The sequence below is a fragment of the Rhinolophus ferrumequinum genome, chromosome 14, assembly GCF_004115265.2.
Source record: "Rhinolophus ferrumequinum isolate MPI-CBG mRhiFer1 chromosome 14, mRhiFer1_v1.p, whole genome shotgun sequence".
NCBI lineage: Eukaryota > Metazoa > Chordata > Mammalia > Chiroptera > Rhinolophidae > Rhinolophus > Rhinolophus ferrumequinum.
The window spans coordinates 32311755-32319461 of NC_046297.1; the positions used below are offsets into that span (position 1 = coordinate 32311755).

General features: G+C 44.2%; 1 pseudogene; it reads right to left on the reverse strand.

Moving 5' to 3' along the window:
- Positions 1-201: 201 nt before the first annotated feature.
- LOC117033709 (thymidylate synthase-like) lies at positions 202-7394 on the reverse strand (annotated as a pseudogene).
- Between the last annotated feature and the right edge of the window lie 313 nt (positions 7395-7707).

Consider the following 7707-nt stretch of genomic DNA (forward strand, 5'->3'; position numbering starts at 1 on the left):
CTCAAGGCCTTTTATTACTAAAAGAACCAACTCAGTTACACCTACCAATGGCAATAGCCTTAAAAGTTAATGAATAGGTCACCAACAGATTTTTACCTACTAGTTCCTTCTTCCTTTAGAGCAAAAAGAACTTCAACCTGAGCATCCAGTCCAATCCCTAAAGACTGACAGTATCTTTCAAACAACTCCTTTAAAAGCACTTTAAACAGCCATTTCCATTTTAATAGTCAGGTGAGGACTCTACCTTTCAATCTGAAAGTCTTCAGCCTTGAAGTCATCCATTGTATCAAGTTTTCAAAGGATTTTGAGCTTCTGGAACGACGTTGGTTCTCAATGAAGCTGAATTTTCAGTGGCTCAGTGCAATTCAGGTAAATGTGTGCATCTCTCAAAGTGTGTATAAAGTTATTACCTGGCTTCAGATCCGTGATGAGTGCAATCATGTAGGTGAGCAGGGAGTAGCTGGCAATGTTGAATGGCACACATAGGCCTATATCTGCTGACGTCTAGAAGGGTTGCTTTACAACAGCTCATTGTTCTCCACATAGAGCTGGCAAAGGGCATGGCATGAAGGAAGGTCCATGAGAGGAAGATCGTTTGGATTCCAAGTGCACAGGATGATTCTTCTAACGTCAGGGTTGTTCTTGATAATGTCAGTAACCTTTTGCAGTTGGTCTACTCCTTCCATGTCTTTGTATTCTGTCCCAAAAGACTCCACTAGGTCAACAAAAACCATCCAGCCTAAAAGAAAACATGTAAGAATTTATCTGAGCCAAACTGATGACAATTGCCAGGAAGCAAAATCTCAACAGATTGAGAAAATGCTCTGCGAAATGGTGGTTTGCAGCCTATTTTATACATAGAATCAAAAGAGGAGGGTTACATGAAATCCATTGGTGATAGATTAAGGGCATGGGAAGAAGCTAAGTGGGGAAATCTCTGGAATTGGATAAAAGTAAATTGGAGAGACAGGTACTTCTTTCATATAGGTAGGTACAGGGAAGTTAATAGTTCACATAGAGATATTCATCAAGGGACAAGAATAATAACAAGGGATTCTGTACTTTCCTGCTCTTGTCCAGAAAAAGGGATTATTGACATTCCAATTATGTCATCTTCGGTGCAAAAAAACAATGGACAGGCCCACTTAAAGGCACAGATTAACTTTATGAAGGAAATAAAGTTGTGACTTCCTGCCATGGTGCATTTAGTTATGAATTTTTTTATGCTCATGTCATCTTATGTGGTTATTTTCAGTCTCCTGAGCTTGTCAGGTTTAAACTGTGGCCCCTTTTCCACCCTCAACTGAAAGCCATAAACTGGGCCTAAATCCCCTTCTTCTTTGCAGGAGAATCCCAGGCTGTACAGAAGTCCCAGGACCTGTTGGCATGCCAGATTCTAACTCCCTTGGACCACAGTTCTTTAGCATTTGTGTGTCGCTTGATAAATCACAACGCTCCAAAACACCCTTCCGGAATACACGTTGGGTTGTCAGCAGAGGAAATTCATCTCTCAGGTTGTAGTACGCCTGCATGCTGAACACCAAAAGGGTGCTGGTGCAGTCATCCTTCCAGAAACCTCAATGGCGGATGTGCTGGATGTGTCCCAGGTACTGTAACTCCCCGTGAGGCCTTGGCTCAGTGCCAATAATTATGTTTTCAATTGATTTAGGAAGTACTCTTAGATGGTGTTTAAGAAGAGGGAGCTTTGACAGCCCACATACTTGATATGAATCCTGGCTTCACCAGTTGCCTTATCACCTCACTCAACAAATGTTGTAATTTCTGAGTGTTGTCTTATTTGCATTCGTGTTGATTATAGCCCCTGCCTTGACTCAGAACTTAGCAATAAATATTTGTTGAATTAATTCTTTCAACTGGAAGTAGCAAAAATTGATTCTATTTACTTGGATTAAAAGGAATGTACAAGTGACCACTTAGTAATTGGGAAAACAAATACATTGACAATATGGGTTTCCAACATTCTATGTTTAAATGTATCATGTATAGAAGTGTTGTTTTAGAAAACCAAGTTTATATCATTTTTGATTGCCACTCATGCACAAATTGGCCTCAAACATTATATAATGATTATTGTGGCTATATTACTGAGACAGGTTAGCTAGCATGTCACTAGGTAGACAGGGACGTCCCTGGTGGAATAAACAAAGACAGCCATATCCTAAAATTCCAGGATCTGAAATCACTCCTTTGCTCCAGACAAAATGTAACAACACCTTGAGTTTAATCATAAAATTCCTTTTGGCCTGATAAACGGAACACATCTGCTAGATAAGAGTGAGTTATTTTGCTAATTCCTTCAGGATGGGCAAACAGAACAAACCTGGTAGACAAATTTCATTAAAAGGCTGGCACTATCCTTCCCCAAATAGACAAGGGAAGGTATAAAAATAAGAGATTTTGCCTCAGTCACTGGGCACCCCCATTTGGGACCCCCTCCCGTTCAGGAGTTCTGACCCTTTGCTTTCATTAAACCATCATCTTTTTAAAACTCTTTGCCTATCCTGGGTCTGTGTTTCTATTCTTCGGTCTCATGAGACACAATCCCAGCACTCACTCACTCACTCAAAAGTCCCCTACGTCATTTGGGGACTCTCAGAGAAATATTCCTCCTTCAACATTGACTGTGACATTGCTTCTTCTAAGCCCTAAAGCTACTAAATATATAATAGAATATTCACTACCTTTTCTCTTTCCAATATTTGTGTCTAAACATTGTTGCTTAAGTAGTCATATTGATCATATTGATTAATACTCTTGGTAAAGATGATGAAAAAATATCGATTTGCTCATGAAAACCTCAGCTCGAACTAAAATATCTGGAGTGTTGCTTTCTTGAACTCCCTAAGAGCTCTCTCTTCTTAGACCTCTTCCATTCTTGCTGATTACATTTGCAGATGGAAATCAGGTGTGAAAATCCATTAAGGTGCCTCACAATAGGGCAGATTTTAACTCTTACTGAACTCTAAGTGGGGAGTTAGAGTTAGAACTCTTCCTTAATTAAAGCATAAGAACATTTTATCAAAGAGAGAGAATGACTTAAATTATGGATCTTATTCCTCCTAATGGCATGTATTTCACCCAGTTGGGGGATAATACATTTCTTCCTTTGTTGCTTGGCAAAGAGCCACTTATTCACTTCTTCCAAGTGAAGAATAAAGAGCATGATTTTACTTACAAAGAGTGCTCTGTTATCCATGTTACTAAAGAGAAATGAAGTTTACAGGTGTTCCCCCTAATTTATAACATGTTTTTTTTTCACTAAACATTTTAAAAGCAAAATTAAGAATATTTAAATGAGTTAGTGGCATAGAATCTTATTTTAGAGCTACAATAATCCTTAACGTTTGCAGCACAAAAAAAGCAGTTATAAGCACAGGCTTTAGAGTCAGATGGCCTGGATTAAAACCCTGGTTTTAAAATTGACTAGCTATGTGACCTTAAGCACTTTACAAAATCTCCTGCACCTCGATATTTTCTTTTGTACAGTAATAGTCATAAGTATAGAAATGAAATATACTAAAAATAAATTTAAATAAATTAAAATAATAAAATGTAACTATAATAAAAACTACCTCACAGGCTTGTTGTGAGGGTTAACTGAGAATGCATTCTAGCTGTGGGGACAGAGTCAGGAGTGCAGTTTCCAGGTTCTCGCCCTCACATAGAAAGGTCCTCACTCGGGTAGTAAATGGCTATCAACTGTGATTGGATGGCCATCAGCTATGGCTAGTAGGCCGTCAGCTGTAACCAGTGAGCCATTGGTCACTAATATAACTGCTGTGGCTACGCTAGCAGAAAATGGGGGCTAGCAAGAAGATGGTGGCTGCGCTGGCAAGAGCGGATTGCAGTTAGAGTGGCAGATTGCAGCTGGTGAGTGAGGTTGGTTGGCAGAGAGAAGTGGACAGCAAGTTGCGGATAGTGAGGCTCCTGCTTCCTCTGTCTCCAACCCTGCCGCCAGCGGGAATATAGTGACTCCCATATCTATGGGTCCGTGGGTGTTCCTTTTTGGCCTCACCATATCCTGCGTTCTTATGTGGGGAGTGGGAGCTGAGACCCCATGTGACACCCTGCATGACACCAGTACTTAGCACTCAATACATGTTAATTATTTTCACTTTTAATATTTTGTGCATTTCAATCCCATAAGCATAGCATGTTAAAAGAAAACCAAAAAATCTTTCCATAAACTTTTCTCTTTTTTGGTATTACAATTAGATAATAAGCCTCAAAATTTTTATTTCCTAAAAGCTTCACTGAGAATGTGAGACAAGAAAAAATATCACTGAACTCTATGGAGGAAAAAAAAAAAGCCAAAACACAGAGTTGCTCCAGATTGGTAGTAGTTTAATATAAATATGCACACAGGACAATCTGGTACACATATACCAGCTTATTCCCACAGAGGTATTCACAAAAGCAGGACCTTTCAATGAAGATTTAGCCTGTAATAGTTTAGCTTTAATTTGGTTCCCAAATTGAAATGATTTTTAACAACAAAAAAGTGATGTCATTAACATCCATGAGGCCGGATCTACCAACTTACACAGAAGTGATAGGGTAGATAAATAGGTATAAATGAGCAAGAGAAGGAGAAATTTAGCCCCAATTAAAAAGCCACTTGTTGCAGCTCCTACTTGGGTCAAGACGACTGGTAGCTGCCCAGCAGGACTTTAGGCTTACACATACTTCTAAATCAAAGAGATATGTTGTTAGAAGTCAGAGAAGGAGGAGGGAGGGACAACACATTCTGTTTGTCAGGATCATCAATATCTTACTAGCCCACCAGAATTCCAGGTTTTCACATACCCCTAAGAGATGTGTTTACATATCCCCCCAAATCAAGGGGATGGCCCTAGATCAAAGGGATATGTTTACTCATGCCCCTAAATCAAACAAATGCTGTGGGGACAGAGTCCCAGAGAGCAGTTTCCAGGCTCTCTGCCTCACGTGGAAAGGTGTTGACTCGGGTAGTAGATGGCTGTCAGCTGTGGCTAATTGGCCATCAGCTGTAGTCAGTTAGCCAATTAGCCACTGATATAACTGCCATGGCTGTGCTGGTGGGAGAGTGAGTCTGTTGGTTGGCAGGCAGAGTCGAGTCGGTTGGTTAGCAGGCAGAGAAGCAGACTATAGTGCCTCCAGTGAGACTATAGTGGTATGACTCCCCTAGCTATGGCTCATAGATAGATATGAGCCTTTTTGGCCTAGCCATACCTTGCGTTCTTATGTAGGGAGCCTAGCCATATCTTGCATTCCTTTTTGGCCTAGCCATATCTTGCGTTCTTATGTAGGGAGCAGGACTAGAGACCCCGCAGGCTGCCTCGCATGACAAATGGCTCAGCAAGCAGGGTCTCCAGACAAATGCATTGCTAAATACCAGAGAACTAGGCACCTCAGGGGGCGAAATAGAGATCAGGGAAGGGAGTGGGGGAGGCAATTCTACCCATAGACATAAAAGCCTTAATTCAAAGTAAAGCAAGGCTGCTTCACTCTCTTGGGTCAGCTGGCTCCATGTGTCCTTGGAGTGTATTCTTTTACTAATAAACTTATTGTCATGCAGGGTGGCATGCAGGGTCTCTAGTCCAGCTCCCCACATAAGAATGCAAGATATGGTGAGGCCAAAAAGAAACACCCACGGAGCCATAGATAGGGGTCATACCACTATAGTCTCGCTACTGGCTGGGTTGGAGACACAGGAGACAGGAGCCACACGATCCGCAACCCGCCATCCATTTGTATCTGCCAACCAACCTCACTTGTTAACTGCAATCCTCCTCTCTGTAATCCGTAATCCACCTCCACCACGCCACAACTACACCACCACACTACCTTGCTAGCTTAGCCGCGGCAGTCATATCAGTGGCTAATGGCTAACTGGTAACAGCTGATGGCCAACTAGTCACAGCTGATGACCATTTCCTACCTGAGCCAGCACCTTTCTATGTGAGGCCAAGAGCCTGGAAACTATTCTATGGGGCTCTGTCCCCACCCTCACCCCTACAAGTCTCGCCTCACAATCTACATGACAAGCATCTTTTGTGAGGGGCCCTGTGTCAGGAACCCAGCTCATGAAAAAAAAAAAAAGTCCCACTCCAGTTCAAGTAATGTCCCAGGGGGTGTCCCTCGATGTCCACCTACTTTCTGGGCACAGCCAGAGCTTCCAGGGCACCACCAGTCCTTCTGGGCAGAGCTAGAATTCCTGGGCACAGCCAGGGCTCTCATAAACAAGACTGCAGTCTGTGCCAGTGTCAACTAGGGCCAAACCCTCTGCACATTAGAAGGGGACCAATGTATGGACAGTTCCACGTGGGGCCTCCGGTCTCTGCTTGTCCCCTCTGATCAGGTACCTTGGCCCCACCCCTAATCAAGCTGAAAGGAGTCGGCCTCAAGCGGCTGCATGAAGTCCTGGAGGGACAAGGGTCACTTTCCCAGACTTCTCCTTTAGGCTTCGCCAGAATTGCTGTTCCGGACGCAACTGTTTCCAAAGTTCCAACAGGAGTGCATTGGGTTGTTGGTCTATTTTTCCCCCGACAACCCCTGCTGCCATGAGATCACACCACATCTGCATGCATGTTACTCTCTGAGGCCCGCGACCTCGCCCCCTTCTTTTGATTTGGACTTCCAGGTCTGGACTGCTCGGACCTCCTGTCTTAACTTCCTTTGCCCCCAGCTTTCAACATTCCCTAGGGTGGCCATGGCAACAGTAACTTCATGGATCTACCGCCCCACATAGTGCGTAAGAATGGCAACCAAGGATCCAAAAGCACTCACAGGTGCAGTATCCAAAACCAGATCTCTCATGCTGGCTGTAAAAAGCTCGTCATCCGGCCCCCGCATATTAGGGTTGAAAATAGCATGTCTCACACCCATTTCATGGATGATTTGAGTAAGTTCCATATATGACTGCCATTGACTCACAGTGTCTGGCAACTTGCCAGCCTTTCCCCATACTGTGCGTACCGACCGCAGCAGTGAGCCACTCCATTAGAGTGTGGATGCCCTGGTTGTGGGCCAACCTATGGCAATTCTGTAACCTTTGTCACAGGGACGGATGCACCATCATGGAGGCTAGTTTTTCCATTTCACCTGGGGAGCAGAGAATATTGTCTGCCTCTGTTTATGGGAGCAGACATACTACGTTATGTCTGCTCCCATAAACGTAGTAGCCAAGCTGAGACTGGCTCTCCAGGGTGCTGTCGGCACCACCTCCCAAGCTCCTGCAACTCAGTGGAAGTGTAAGTGGTGTAGGTTGTCAACTCAGTCACAGCTGGGTTGCGGGCAGCATCGCCCCCGGGGCCCAAAGGTTGCTCACATTTTACCTTTTCCTTCAAGATTGGCCTGGCTTGGGGGTTGGGAGCTACATTGTCTCCACTCATGTTGTTAGCCTCTGCCTCAGAGTCTCCACTGTGGAGCCCCTCTTCTAACAGGCAGACCAGAGCTTCCAGTGCCTCCAACCGGGACACCTTGTCCAGCACCTGAGCTATTTCATTAGCACATCTTCCGTGTTGAGACTCAAGGCAGTGAGGAACATCCAGCCCACACGGCTGGCTGTACCCTTCGCCTCCTCCAGCAGCCGCTTAGCCAGAACCTGCAGGGCCCTCTCCATGCTGGCCGGAGAGCCATCCATGTCCTCCCACCCTTTCTCAGGGGTCCAACTCCTGAGAACAGTGGCCCCTGGGCACCACACAC